This window comes from Microtus oregoni, unplaced genomic scaffold, assembly GCF_018167655.1.
Source record: "Microtus oregoni isolate MIOR12 unplaced genomic scaffold, Mior012 000112F_000, whole genome shotgun sequence".
NCBI classification, from domain to species: Eukaryota; Metazoa; Chordata; class Mammalia; order Rodentia; family Cricetidae; genus Microtus; species Microtus oregoni.
In genome coordinates this window covers 501,594-516,130 of record NW_024544730.1, presented here as the reverse complement: position 1 = coordinate 516,130, position 14,537 = coordinate 501,594, and the positions used below count along the sequence as shown (strand labels likewise).

General features: G+C 37.5%; 1 pseudogene; it reads left to right on the top strand.

Moving 5' to 3' along the window:
- The first annotated feature begins 12,229 nt into the window (after window positions 1-12,229).
- LOC121443698 lies at window positions 12,230-13,156 on the top strand (annotated as a pseudogene).
- The last annotated feature ends 1,381 nt before the right edge of the window (window positions 13,157-14,537 follow it).

Sequence of the window (14,537 nt, the reverse complement as noted above, 5' to 3'; positions counted from 1 at the left end):
CCAAGATAATCGGACATTCCCTGGACCCCTCAACGCCCAAAGCCAGCAGGAAGCAGCCATGAGAGACTGGACTACGCCCCCATTCCCTACCCTTTAAGGTCCCCCAATTTTTTTTAATCAAACCAAAAGGGTGAAATGTTGTTCTCTTGCAACACTACAACTCCCAACATCCCTCTGGACTCCAGCGCACGCAAGCGCGGGACACATTTCCCAGAAGCCTTTGCATCCTCCTTTAAAAGCAAGGACAAGCCACGAGTTCGCCCCTTCCCTTCCCTTCTTGTCCCTTCCCTTTGTCCCTTCCTTTCACTTTTCCTAGTGTGTTTTCTCTTCCCATTAAAAGTGTACCACGTGGGACTGCCGCGTGTCTGTGTCTTTCCTCGTGTAACCCTCGTCTAACCCGCAGGAATTAAGAACAACAATCAGTGTTTTTGATCTTGGCCATTTGTAGAGGTATAAGATGGAATCTCAGAATTGTTTTGATTTGCATTTCTCTGATGACTAAGGATATTGAACATTCCCTTAAGTGTCTTTCAGCCATTTTAGATTCCTCTGTTGAGAGTTCTCTGTTTAGGTCTGTACTCCATTTTTTTTAATTGGATTATGTGTTCTTTTGACAACAATTTCTTGAGTTCTTTGTATATTTTGGTGATCAGACCTCTCTGTCTGATGTGGTGTTGATGAAGATCTTTTTCCATTGTAGGCTGTCCTTTTGTCTTGTTGACCACGTCCTTTGCTTTACAGAAGCTTTTCAGTTTCAGGAGGTTCCATTTATTAATTGTTTCTCTCAGTGTCTGTGCTACTGGGGTTATATTTAGGAAGTGGTCTCCTGTGCCAATACATTCGAGTGTACTTCCCACTTTCTCTTCTATGAGGTTCAGTATGTTGAGTCTTTGATCCATTTGGACTTGAATTTTGTGCATAGTGATAGATATGGATCTATTTTTATTCTTCTACATGTTGATATGCAGTTATGCTGGTACCATTTGTTGAATATGATTTCTTTTTTCCATTTTATATTTTTTGCTTCTTTGTCAAAAAATAGGTGTTCATAGGTATGTGGATTGATATCTGGGTCTTAGATTCCATTCCATTGGTCCTCCTGTCTGTTTTTATGCCAGTACCAGGCTGTTTTAAAAACTGTAGCTCTGTAGTAGAGTTTGAAGTTAGGGATTGTGATGCCTCCAGAAGTTCCTTTATTGTACAGGATTGTTTTGACTATCCTGGGTTTTTTGCTTTTCCATATAAAGTTGAGTATGTTCTTAAGAGGTCTGTGAAGAATTTTGCTGAGATTTTGATGGGCATTGCATTAAATCTGCAGATTGCTTTTGGGTAAGATTGCCACTTTTACTATGTTAGTTCTACCTACCCAAGAGCATGGGAGATCTTTCCACTTTCTGGTGTCTTCTTCAACTTCTTTCTTCGAAAATTTAAATTTCTTGTCATACAGGTCTTCCACATGTTTGGTTAGAGTTACTCTGAGATATTTTATGCAGACTAAGAGACCATGGATGCCAGCCCAGACTGTTATACCCAGCAAAACTTTCAATCACCATAGATGGAGAAAACAAGTTATTTCATGACAAAGTCAAATTTAATCAAAATTTATCCACAAATCTATGCCTAGAGAAGCTACTAGAAGGAAAAATCCAACCAAAGGAGGTTAACTATACCCATTAAAATATAGGAAATAATCTCAGACCAGCAAAACCAAAAAACAGGAAACACACACCACCACCACTACCACCACCACCATCAACACCAACAACACCAATAAAATAACAGAAATTAACAATCATTGGTCATGATATATCTCAATATCAGAGGAGTCAATTCCCCCATGAAAAGACAAAGTAACAGAATAGATGCAAAAACAGGATCCATCTTTCTGCTACATACAAGAAACACACCAGAGCACCAAAGATAGACATTACCTCAGAGTAAATGGTGGGGAAAAGATTTTCCAAGCAAATGAACATAACAAGCTAGTGTGGCCATTCTAATAGTTAATAAAACGGACATCAAAACAAGAGGTAGGGAAGGATGTTTCACACTTATAAAAGGAAAAAGTCCACACAGATAATCTTTCAACTCATAACATCTATGTCCCAAATGCAAGGGCACCCACATTTGTAAGAGAAACATTACTAAAGCTTAAATCGCACATCCACCTCAACACTGAGTGGGAGACTTCAATACCACACCCTCACCAATTGACAGGACACCCAGACGGAAACTAAACAGAAAAATAATGGAACAAACAGGTGTTGTGAAACAAATGGACCTAGCAGATAACTACAGAGCATTCTATCTAAATACAAAAGAATATACTTTCTTTTCAATACCTTACAGAACTTTCTACAAAATTGACCACAAACTCAGGCACAAAGCAAGTCTCCACAGATACAAGAAAACTGAGTTAATCCCCTGTATCCTATCAGACCACCATGGACTAAAGCTGGATTTCAACAACAGAAACAACGGAAAGCCTGCAAACTCATGGAAACTGAACAACTCTCAACTGAATAACCGCTGGGTCAGTAATGAAAGACTTCCTAGAATTCAGTGAAAATGAAAGCACAACAGACCCAAACTTAAGGCACACAATGAAAGCAGTGCGAAGAGGAAAGTTCATAGAACTGTGTGTTTCATAAAAAAAATTGGAGAAATCTGATACTAAGTAGCAACTTAACAGCACACCCTAAACCTCTAAAACAAAAAGAAACAAACTCACCCAGAAGGAGTAGACAGCAAGAAATAATAAAACTGAGAGCTGAAATCAATAAAATAGAAACAAAGAGAACAATACAAAAAGACAATAAAAAAAGTATAGTGGTATACTATTTGTGTTTTAATAAATAAAGCTTGCCTGAAGGTCAGTGCAAAGCAGCCTCGTTAGTTAGCCACACAAACCAGGCAGGGGTGGCACACACCTTTAATCCCAGCAACCACACTAGTCAGTCATAGAGGCCTGGTGGTGGTGGGGCACATCTCTAATTCTAGCACTAGAGAGAAATATAAGGCAGGATGAGATAGGAACTAGCTTTCTTTTCAGGCTGAAGATTTCATATAGGTAAGAGCTCTTTAGTGGCTTGGCTGATTTGCTTTTCTGATCTTCAGGTTGAACCCGAATATCTGTCTCTGGGCTTTTATTATTCATGCTACATTAGGTACCCAACATTTGGGGTACGAATTCGTGAAAAGACATTTGCCACAGGCCAGAGATGCACATGGGGCTCTAGCCACATCTGGTTAGGTTTTCTTTTCTTTCTTCCCCAAGCCTCTGATCAAGTTTGGGATATTCCTGTTGTAGCCACTCTGAAACAGTTTTCAGCTGCTACCCAAACTCCAGAAGTACCTGGGCTCCAAATGGCACAGGACTCGTCCACCCTAGACTGGCTGGTTCTGACTTCAGGCAGTCCCCCACCATACATGATTTTTCTGAACACATTACAATGAAGAGATTTAGGTCTCTATATGATAATATGTTAACAGTTTGAAAATGGAATGATGAAATGAGAGGGTATCTAATTTAGATGGGATTTATGTAATGTCAATTATAAACTATCAATTTTATCATTTTTGTTTTATCACTAAAAAGTTGGTTAATATGAGTGCTAAGATACAGAACTTAGAAAAGCCTAATAAAACAGATCACAGATATATCCAATTCCACACAGAGAAATTTAATTTAACCAATTTCAGTGTTGCATTATGAGAACAGAGAGGAAGAGTCTTTTGGATAACCATCCTTAATACTTCCAGTAACCTTACAGGAATTGCCAAATGACAGAGGCTCTGTTGCAGCTAACTGGACTCCTGTGCCAAAGTAAAATTTAAGGAGAATCAAGGAAGCAATAGTCTCATATGGCATGGATTCAGCTTTTGTGAAGCAAAAAAAAAAAAAATAGTTAAACTCGTGGTAAGTTTGTCATAGAATTATCCTTAATGAAGGATAGAGTTGGTTAAAGGTGTTTTAGAGCCTGATCCACAATTACAATGGGGTGATGGGGTACCTGATTCAGAGAAGAGGCTAAAATTATTGAACAAGAGAGTAAAGCTAGAGATAGGGAAATCTCCCAAGATCAAATTCTTAGAGAAGGAGACTATGCTAATATAGAAAGGCAGGCTGTATATGATGACCACACCCTGCATTTATGCTGTCCAGCAGCTCTGAGTGATTGGGATAGAAATGGAGAAATAGGAAAGAAAATTGAGTCATATACTAAAGTTTTAGAGGGCCCAAAGGAAGCCTTTATGGATTTATTACAATGATTGATCTCAACAGTAAATAGAATGATAGCAACTTCAGAAGCTAGAGAAATAATAATTGAATCTCTGACTTTTGAAAATGAAAATTCTGTGTGCAAAAGGATAATCAGGCTGTTAAGGCAAGGCTAGCAACTTTGGAAGAATGAATCTAAGATATAATTAATGTTGAATCTCATGACCATGATGATGCATGGATAAGAGAAGTAATTTTTAGAGACTTAAGGAAAAATTGAAATGTCAATTGTTATAATTGTGGCAGACAAGATTACCTTAAAAGGGACTGTAGACAGGGAATTCCTAGAAACAATGTTTTTTCTAAGAATAATTCATTCAGGACACTCCTCCTTTCTGGATTATGCAGAAGATATGGCAAAGGCAGGCAGTGGACTAATGAATAGAGGACAATGAGGAATATTTAAGGTAATCATTTCCCATTGGGAAACTCTGTGAGTGGTCTCTCACAGGCCCCTATTCCAAATCCAGTTCAGTCATAGAATAAACTCATTCCCAGAGCAATGAAAGAACCGAATGCCTATAGTAAGAAACCATACTGTTCTGCATAATAGAAGAGAGAACAAAACAATCAGAAGAAACCATAAAGTGAATGTTTTGGCAAACATTTATAAATGAACAAAGACCAAAATTAAAAGTACGAATAAATGACGTTGTCATTGAAGGTCTGTGTCAGGGTCTGGTACTAGCCCAGACCATAAATTATTTTTCTGAACCAGACCCCAACATAAACTATCTCTCTCTGGACTGGCGTGGAGGCACGGGAATAAAGACACAACTCACATGGCTTTATCGGGAGGGAGATTCTCAGTGATCCCTCATGAAATCCTGAGTTTACAGCCTGAAGAATTTTCTCTTGTTTATTCTCCAAACAGCCTTTATACCAAAACGTAGACTGAGGGGAAAATACATTAGCATTCTGTTTCCTAGGTAACCAGGTGAATTGCTTTTAGTCACGTCCACATCTACTTGTGATTGCTATATCGTCTTCCTGATCAGCATGCTATCTTTGTCATGTAGGCTGAATTAGCAACTCTATTCAGGCATCCTTCCAAATTACAGAGAAGCAAAACAACATCCTGACCCTTTGTTTGGTAGTGTTTGGAAAGTTATGTGATCCTTAGAGGCTGGCTGCCATACCATATAGAAATACGGGCCTACAATCCACTCTCTCTTATTAATTTTAATAAAAACCTGTGCTTCTGCCTGGCTTGGGCAAAGACTTCTCCATTCACCAAATTTTCCCACCTCTGGAATAGGCATTTATATATGCGAGCTCCTGCCTTAGGCATCTGGGGAGAAGAAGCTTCAAACTCATCATTGACTGCTGATCTCTGTAAAAAAAAAAGAGATTAAAGGAGAGAGATACCTTTGGGCTCTATGTCTCTGAGCCATACTGTCTTGTCAGGATAAATTATAATGTTTTATGAATAACCATGCTCCTAAAGACTGTATTCTCCTATTTAAAGTGAGTTGAGAATGCTTCTTCAGCTAGTTTAGAGCACCTCTTAAATTTCTTACATTGTATCCAAGTCTAAAATTCGTAACATATGCATTAAACACAAACATTTACAGGGTGTGTCAAACCTTTCTCAACATCTTATAAGCAGTTTCAAACATTATCAGGTCAGTACCATAATTCTCAGCATTATTGGTCAATACCAACTTTTCTCAACATCTTACATGCAGTTACAAATATCAGGTCAATACCATTAAGAGTACAATGACATTGCTGTTATCAAATACCAGTTCCAGTCTCTGAGCAGACATTAAATCCTTAGGTTGCCTCCTTCTTAAGTGAAGAGGGGTTTCAGTCACTTCTTATTTTGAGTCTTTCTTTCCCTGAGGGAAAGCTTAAGTCTTAGTTCTTAGGTTCAATAGTTTAATGAAAATGAATTCTGTGTGTTAAAGCTTAAAACAGTCAGATGTTCAGTCTGCACATGAGCTCGAAAGCAAACAGGATTCAAACTGCAGAAAATTGTAGTCATTGCGGTCAGGTCATCTCAGCAGGGCCTCTGGGTCTGTGTGTGTCCCAAGTGTCTGGAAGCATCTCAGCATCTGTTCCTCAGTGCAGCATGGCACCCTGCAGTGTAGAGTGTCAGTAGCAGGTCCTGCAACCAGCTCTCTCCCTCTGCCAGCCTGCAGTCCCAAGCTCTGGCGGGCATAACTGCGACGATTTTTAACTTTCTTTTTTTATTTTAACATGTAATCATAAAATTATGAGAATTTTTTTAATCCTCTCCTGTGTTCTATTGACTGACTCTGGGGTAAATTTTGTTCTCTAAACTTCCTCCTACTTGCCTTTTACCCACAGGTGGGTTAGATTTAGCTAGCTACTGTATGCGCATGGCGTCTCAATCTCAGCAATAACCAAGGCAATTCTTGAGCCAAAAGCCAGTTTTCCTTCACTTTTCCTACCCATTTAGCAAGTGATAAAAGTTGTCTCTCTACATCTATCACACTTACAAATTTTAAATATATCTGCCATTGTTTTTGCTCCAGTCTAACTTCCTTTAGCTGTTAACATAATTGAATACTTTTCCTTATCTCATATATATATATATATATATACATATATATATATAACTTATTATATACAAATTTTTACTCCCAATTTAAATTTTGTCCCACTTTATCTATACTTCTTTAAATTCTGATCTCTATTTCTGAGTGCTCAATACTCACATATCCACCAATTTTTTTCTCATGGGTTCCTCACGTCTGGTCACTTATTCTGTGCTTTTTGGAGTTTGCGATCAGCCTCACATCTGGTCTCCATTATGTCAACCATTAGAATTGAAACATTAAGCAATTTCCTGAATATATAGTTTATCATTACATGTATGACATTTTGCTATCTGATTCAAATGTAGATACTTTAGAAAGAATGTTTGAATAAGTGAAGACAATTTTGCCTTGTTGGGGATTACAAAGTGCTCCTGAAAAAATAAAAAGATAGATTCTATTAATTATTTTGGCTATAAAATAGGTTTATGAAAACTTAGACCCCAAAAGGTACAGATTAGGAGAGATTGACTGTAGAATCTTAATGACTTCCAAAGATTGATAAGAGACATTTCCCATCTATGGAATACTACGAGGTAGCTACTTATGACCTGATTAATTTAAGCAAAACCTTAGTTGGTGACAAGAATTTAAATAGTTGCAGGGAAATATCAGCTGAAGCTTTGATTGAAGAGAAATTACAGAAAGCACATGTGGATCATGTGGATCCAAATTTTATCTGCATTTTGTACATATTATCCTCTAAACATTCCCCTACAAGAATTTTAATGCAGAGGGGAGATATTGCCTTAGAATGGATCTTTTTACCACATAAACCGAGTAAAAAATTAAAAACTTATGTGAACAATTTCTCTGAGTTAATTTTAAAAGGAATATTGAGACTTCATCAATTAACAAGAATAGATCCAGCAGAAATTATAGTACCTTTTAGAAATGATGAAATTGACAAATTATGGAAAGAAAGTGAACCCTGGCAAAGAGCTTATAGTAATATTTTTGGAGAGATTAACTACAACTATCCCGAAAGCAAGAGCATTCAACTTATAAAGAAAACTAACTGAATCTTTCCTTACATTGTAAGACACACCAATAACTGGAGCCCCTACATTCTATACTGATGCAAATAAATCAGGAAAGGCAGGTTACAAATCAAAGCCCTTATGATTCTGTACAAAAGTCAGAATTACATGCTATTCTCATGATACTAAGGGATTTTAAAGAACAAAGTTACTGATTCACAATATGCAGAAAGAGTTGTTTTGTTTATTGAAACTGTTGAATTTATACCAGATGATACATAATTGTCTTCATTTTTTATTCAGTGACAAGATATAATCAGGAATAGGCATCATCCCATATATATAACACACATCCAATCCCACACAGGCCTACAAGGTTCTTTACCACAAGGTAATACAGAAATTGGTCAATATTGATTGGGAATGTGCTGAAGGCCTCAGAATTTCATTAAAAAAATCATATCAGTAGTAAATGTTTAAAAAAAGACTTTCCAAACAACACATGGCAACAAGCCAAGGAAATTATAAAGAAATGTCCTTCTTGTTTTTATACAACCAAACACCACGACCTGCAGAAAGTAACCCAAAGGGTACTCAAAGTAATAAAATCTGGCAGATGGATGTGTTCTATTTTGTAGAATTTGGAAAACTAAAATATGTACACCACACAATTGATATCTATTCAGGTTTTCAATGGGCAACTGCTTTGAGTTTGGAAAAAGCTGATTTGGTAATCACACATTTGCTAGAACTTATGGCCATCATGAGTATATCTATACAAATAAACACAGACAATGCTCCAGCATATGTCTCTAAGAAAATGAAACCACCTTTTTGCTCATTATAATATAAAATATATTACAGGTATTCCACACAGTTCTACAGGGCAAGAAGTTGTAGAAAGAGCAAATCAAACTCTAAAGGATATGTTAAATAAACAAAAAGGGATGAAAATACCCCAGAAATAGCTTTCATAATGCTTTATTAACTTTGAATTTTCTGCATGTTAATGAAAAAGGAACAATAGCTGCAGACATTGAATAGTAGAAAAAAACTTCAGAGCTAAATCAGCTGATATACTTTAAAGATCTACTGACCTCAGAATGGAAACCAGAGCATGTGTTACATTGGGAAAGGGGTTTTGCTTTTGTGTCCACAGGAGAAGAAAAGCTATGGATACCATCAAAATTGGTAAAGATTTGATTTGAACAAGAAACACCTCTTAATTATAAGAGATATTTCATTAAGCACCATGGCTGTCTAATCTATACAAACATATAAAACTAACAAATGCTTTTCATTTGATCGTATATAACTTTCCAAAAGAGAACCCCCCCCCAAAATTACAGTTGGGGAAGTGGTTTGCTTTTGTCTTTTCAGGAGAATAAAGGTATCAAGCCAAAGAATTTGAAGACTATTGGACAAATAAGACATCTGAAGAAAAAGGACAAATTGTCCAGAAAAAAAAAGTCTCAAGCAAAAAATTAAATTAGTCTATTAGCATATCACATTTCCAATGGGATAAAATTTTATAAATCTTCCCAAATGTTTGCTTATGCTGTTCTTTACAGACATATATTGCAAATGTCTTTTTGTAGTCCCAGACAAATTAAAGATTAAAGCTGGCTCTGGAGTTGGAGTGGGGCTCTCTCCTTCTCTAAACCCAAGCATGCTTATTAAAATGAAATCCAAAATCTCTGTCTCCTGTCAGAAGAGCCACCTGACATAGGACACAAGAAAAAGAGAAATTTAAGGACTATTTTATTGCTACTAATCTTGTAATCCTGTGATTTTATATTGACTCTTAAGCAGCTTTCCTTAAGGTATAAGATTCGTAAGATTAATATATATTAAACTTTTTTCATGATATTAATGGTTATATAGAGAACTAACTAATTCTAGAAAAAGGTTTTATCTGCCTTCCTGTACATGATTTCAGGTTTGAGTCTCTATCAGTTTTCTGCAATGAGCATGCCTAATAGCAACTTTTGATGTTATTCAAAAGGGGGATGGGGCCCCACAACTATTATTCCTCCAGAACTATGATAACCACTAACCCGAAAAACATGACCTAAAGATCGGCTTTGAACTACAAACTGCTCAGAACAATTTTGAGGTGGCTAGCTGAAGTGATCCAGCCTAACAGACTGTTTTAGCCAGGACTTGGGACAAGCCCTGTACTTTTGCATTATGCAGAGACTAGACAACAAATGATACAGCTACCTCTCTCAGGACTTGACAATTAACCCAAATTTTTCTTATCAGGATCCCCTAAAGATACCATCACCCCCAAATAGCAGGAAATAAATTTAAAAATATGACACCCACATTCCCAAGAGGTGGGATGGGTGGTTTTTGATCATTCAATGGCTCATGGATATTTGTTGTTGCTTAAGGGGTTTGGGTGCAAGTTGTTATTGGTAATGGTCAGGGGGAAAGCTAAATAAAGGAAAATTAGATTCAATGTTCTTGTTTTGAAAAGAAAAAAAAGGATGATATAGATATTATAGAAAAAGGGTATGTTGTTGAATCTACTCTAAGAAGAGAAAAGTGAGGATACAGATATGATAAGATAAAACGGAAGATTATTGAATCTACTTTTAAAAAGCAGCTACTAGTTTTAAATGTTTTCTATTGGATTGGACTTTTATATACTGTCTACAAATTTTATTTATTGATAAAAATTTGAGATTAGTCTTATTAGAACATATTGTATATTCATTTCTATTCTTGTTCAAGGTATTGTACCTATACAACTCACTTAACAATGTAATGCAAATTTCTAGTCCTTGAAAATTATGATTATACTAACTGTTTAGGATAATAAAGAAATGCATGTTAGTAATTAATTACCTATTATAATCAAACTTGTAGTCACATTAGGTATGTTTTCAAGGTCAAACAAAGAAATATTTTAAATAGGTCATCTTCAAACACTTCAGAGATCTACAAAATATTGCATTGAAGATATTTTAATAGCATTGGTGCTTTTTTTTATGACAATGAGACATATCTGTTCCTACTTCATGTCCAATCTACTTCAGAGAAGATGATGGGCATCAAAGAAACTCCACAAGGAGTTTGCTTTCTTTGTGGCAAAAGTAAATTACTGGGTAATAAAGTGACCTTGTCTCAGCTACTGACCGTATGCTGTACTAATAGAACAAACAGGACACCAAAGAGAGTAACTGCCAAACATTGCCCAGACAAAAGGTGGGACAGTCCTTCAAAAACCCTGCTTCATAAAAAAGTCTGTCAGATACTGTAGGCCTGTAGGCCAAAGATGAATGCCTCAACACTGCAGAGGAACTTTGGGTAGCCAGCTGTTTCTGTCATTTCCCACAATTTTTTTTAATGTCACTTGCTCACACTTCCTGCTTACTCAGTTAATATTATTTCCTTCTTGAGTCTCTGAGGGAGTTGAAGACTAGATATTTATAGTTATAGTTTTCCTTGTTTACTATACATAGAAAGCAAATTATGTAGTAAAGTAGCTACAAGACTTTGGAATCACCAAGATATAACAGATATGGAGTATTTTCTCTGAATCTGTCAAATGCAAATGGACTAGATATTGTTGGTGTACATATTGCCTGAATATATTATATATAGTTATTGTACTTATTGTATAGAGTCTTTCTTTTATTAGTTATAGCTTAACTTTTTTATTTTAGACAAAAAGGGAAAATATAGTGGTATATTATTAGTGTTTTAATAAATAAAGCTTGCCTAAAGTTCAGTGCAAAACAGCCACACTAGTCAACTATACAGGCCAAGCAGGGATTACACACACCTTTAATCTCAGTAGCCACACTAGTTAGTCATAGATGCCAGGTAGTTGTGGTGCATACCTCTAATCCCAGCACCAAAGAGGAATATAAGGAAGGATGAGACAGAACCTCGTCTCTCTTTCAGTCTGAGGATTTCATTAAGGTAAAAGGTCTCTAGTGGCTTGGCTGCTTTGCTTTTCTGATCTTCAGGTTGAACCCCAATATCTGTCTTTGGGTTTTTATTAATCGTGCTGTAACAAAGAGCTGATTCTTTGAGAAAATCAACAAAATTGACAAACCCTTATTCAAACTAACTAAAAGACAGAGATAGAATATTCAAATTAACAAAATCTGAAGTAAAAAGGGAGGCATAAAAAGAGACACCAAGGTAATTCAAAGAATCATTAGGTAATACTTTAAAAACATGTATTCCACAATATTGGAAAATCTAAAAGAAATGAATAGTTTTTCTCAACAAATAATATTTGCCAAAGTTAAATCAAGATCAGATAAACAATCTAAGTATATCTATAAGGAAATAGAAGTAGTCATTAAAGGTCTCCAAATCAAGAAAAGCTCTGGGCCAGTTGATTTTAAAAAGAGCTAATGCAAATACTCTTCAAATTATTCCAAATGGTGGAGAAGGAAGATGCCAGCGGCAGCGGCATCAGCGAGGAGGAGGCAGCGCAGTCTGACCCAGAGATCCGCCTGTGGGGGCTGGAGGCCCAGAAGCGGCTTCGAGCTTTCCGGGTGTTGATTGTCGGCATCAAAGGACTTGGGGCTGAAATTGCCAAGAATCTTATCCTGGCGGGAGTGAAAGGACTGACCATGCTGGATCACGAACAGGTATCTCCAAAAGATCATGGATCTCAGTTCTTGACTCAAACTGGGTCTGTGGACCAAAATAGGACTGAGACATCTTTGGAACGAGCCCAGAATCTCAGCCCCATGGTGGATATAAAGGTGGATACTGAGGATATAGAGAAGAAGCCAGAGGCATTCTTCACTCAGTCTGATGCTGTGTGACTGATTTGCTGTTCCAGGGATGTCATCGTTAAAGTTGACCAGATCTGTCACAGAAACAGCATCAAGGTCTTCACAGGAGATGTCTTTGGGTACCATGGGTATGCCTTTGCAAATCTTGGAAAGCATGAGTTTGTAGAAGAGAAAACCAAAGTTGCCAAGGTTGGTCAAGGAGTAGAAGGTGGGCCTGATACCAAGAGAGCAAACTTGATTCACCTGAGACAACCATGGTCAAAAAGAAAGTACTTTTCTGCCCTGTAAAAGAGGCGCTGGAAGTGGATTGGAGCGGAGAGAAAGCCAAGGCTGCTCTGAAACGCACAGCCCCAGACTACTTTCTGCTGCAAGTGCTGCTGAAATCCCGCACAGATAAAGGAAGAGATCCCAGTTCTGATAGCTCCAGTATGTGCTGTGGTTGGAGGAATCTTGGCACAGGAAATTGTGAAGGCCCTGTCTCAATGGGACCTTCCTCACAACAATTTCTTCTTTTTTGATGGCATGAAGGGGAAAGGAGTTGTGGAGTGTCTGGGTCCCAAGTGAGCCAGCGGTGTGTGTGCTCCAAGCCCACCTGCCACCTGCTGTCTTCTCAAGAAGGCATTTCTGGATGACAAAGATTTTCCTAGAACAAGTAAGCCTGACTGTGTCCTGCTTCCGTCCTACCAACTGTCAAGGACCTGCCGGCTCCATAGCATCACCATCAAAGAGCAGCATACTTCATGTTGTCGGAGCTTCTTAAAACCTTCTGGACTTAATCCCTTCCGTAGGTCAACAGAAAGGAGAAGGCCTTCAGCAGGGGTATGAGGCCCACAGCTTTTGAAATTCAGTGCAAGTGCTCTTCTGCCAAAGCCTAAAGGAGCGAGAACAGCCTTTGGTTACTGAGCCTTCATCAGGGTGTAGCCTGGGCTTTGGAAAGGGAGCCTTTCTTGTCACCCAGCTTTCTTACAAGATAAGCCTTAGTGGAACTGTTCATTTCTTATCTTTTGGTTGTGCGCCTGTGAACATAACCTAATAGCTGAGCCATCTCTCAGCCCAAATTGGGGCATGATGTAAGCCTGTAATCCTATAAAATGGGTTGCAGGGAGGATTGCTGTAAGTTTCAAGGCCAAGCTGGTCTACAAAGTGTATTAAGAACCTGTCTCAAAATATAATAAAAGTTGTGTTCCAGAGTTAGAGGTGACTGTCCCATCATCTTGGGCACCCAGGTCCTCCGGTGGGAGGGTTGAGTTGGTTTGGTCTTCTTGGGGGTGGGACAGCTTGTTGTCTCTAGTTTGTAGATTCCCTTGGTGTTTGTGGGGAATGATAATAAAGTTATAACTCTGTCAAAAAAATTATTCCACAAAATAGAAACAGAATAAAAATTGTCAAATTCTTTTTTATGAGGCCACAGTCACCTTGATGCCCAAACCACACAAAGATTCAACAAAGAAAGAGGATTACAGACCAAGTTCCCTCATGAACATTGATGCAAAAATACTCTGAAAAATACTCATAAATTGAATCCAAGAACACATGAAAATGATTAATCACCATATTCAAGTAGCTTCATCCAAGAGATGCAAGATGGTTCAACATATAAAAATCTGTCAATGTAACCTACCATATAAACAAAACCCACATGATCACCTCATTCGATATAGAAAAGACATTTGACAAAATCCAAAACCTCTTTATGATAAAAGTCTTACAGAGATTAGGGATAAAAGCAACATACCTAACCATAATAAAGGCAGTTTACAGCAAGCCTATAGCCAACAGCAAATTAATAGGAGAGATAATCAAAGCAATTCTTCTCAAATCAGGACCAAGACAAGGCTGTCCACTCTCTCCACACCTATTCAATATAGTACTTGAAGTTCTAGCTAGAACAATAAGACAACCAAAGAATATCAAGGGAATACAAACTGGAAAAGAAGGAGTCAAA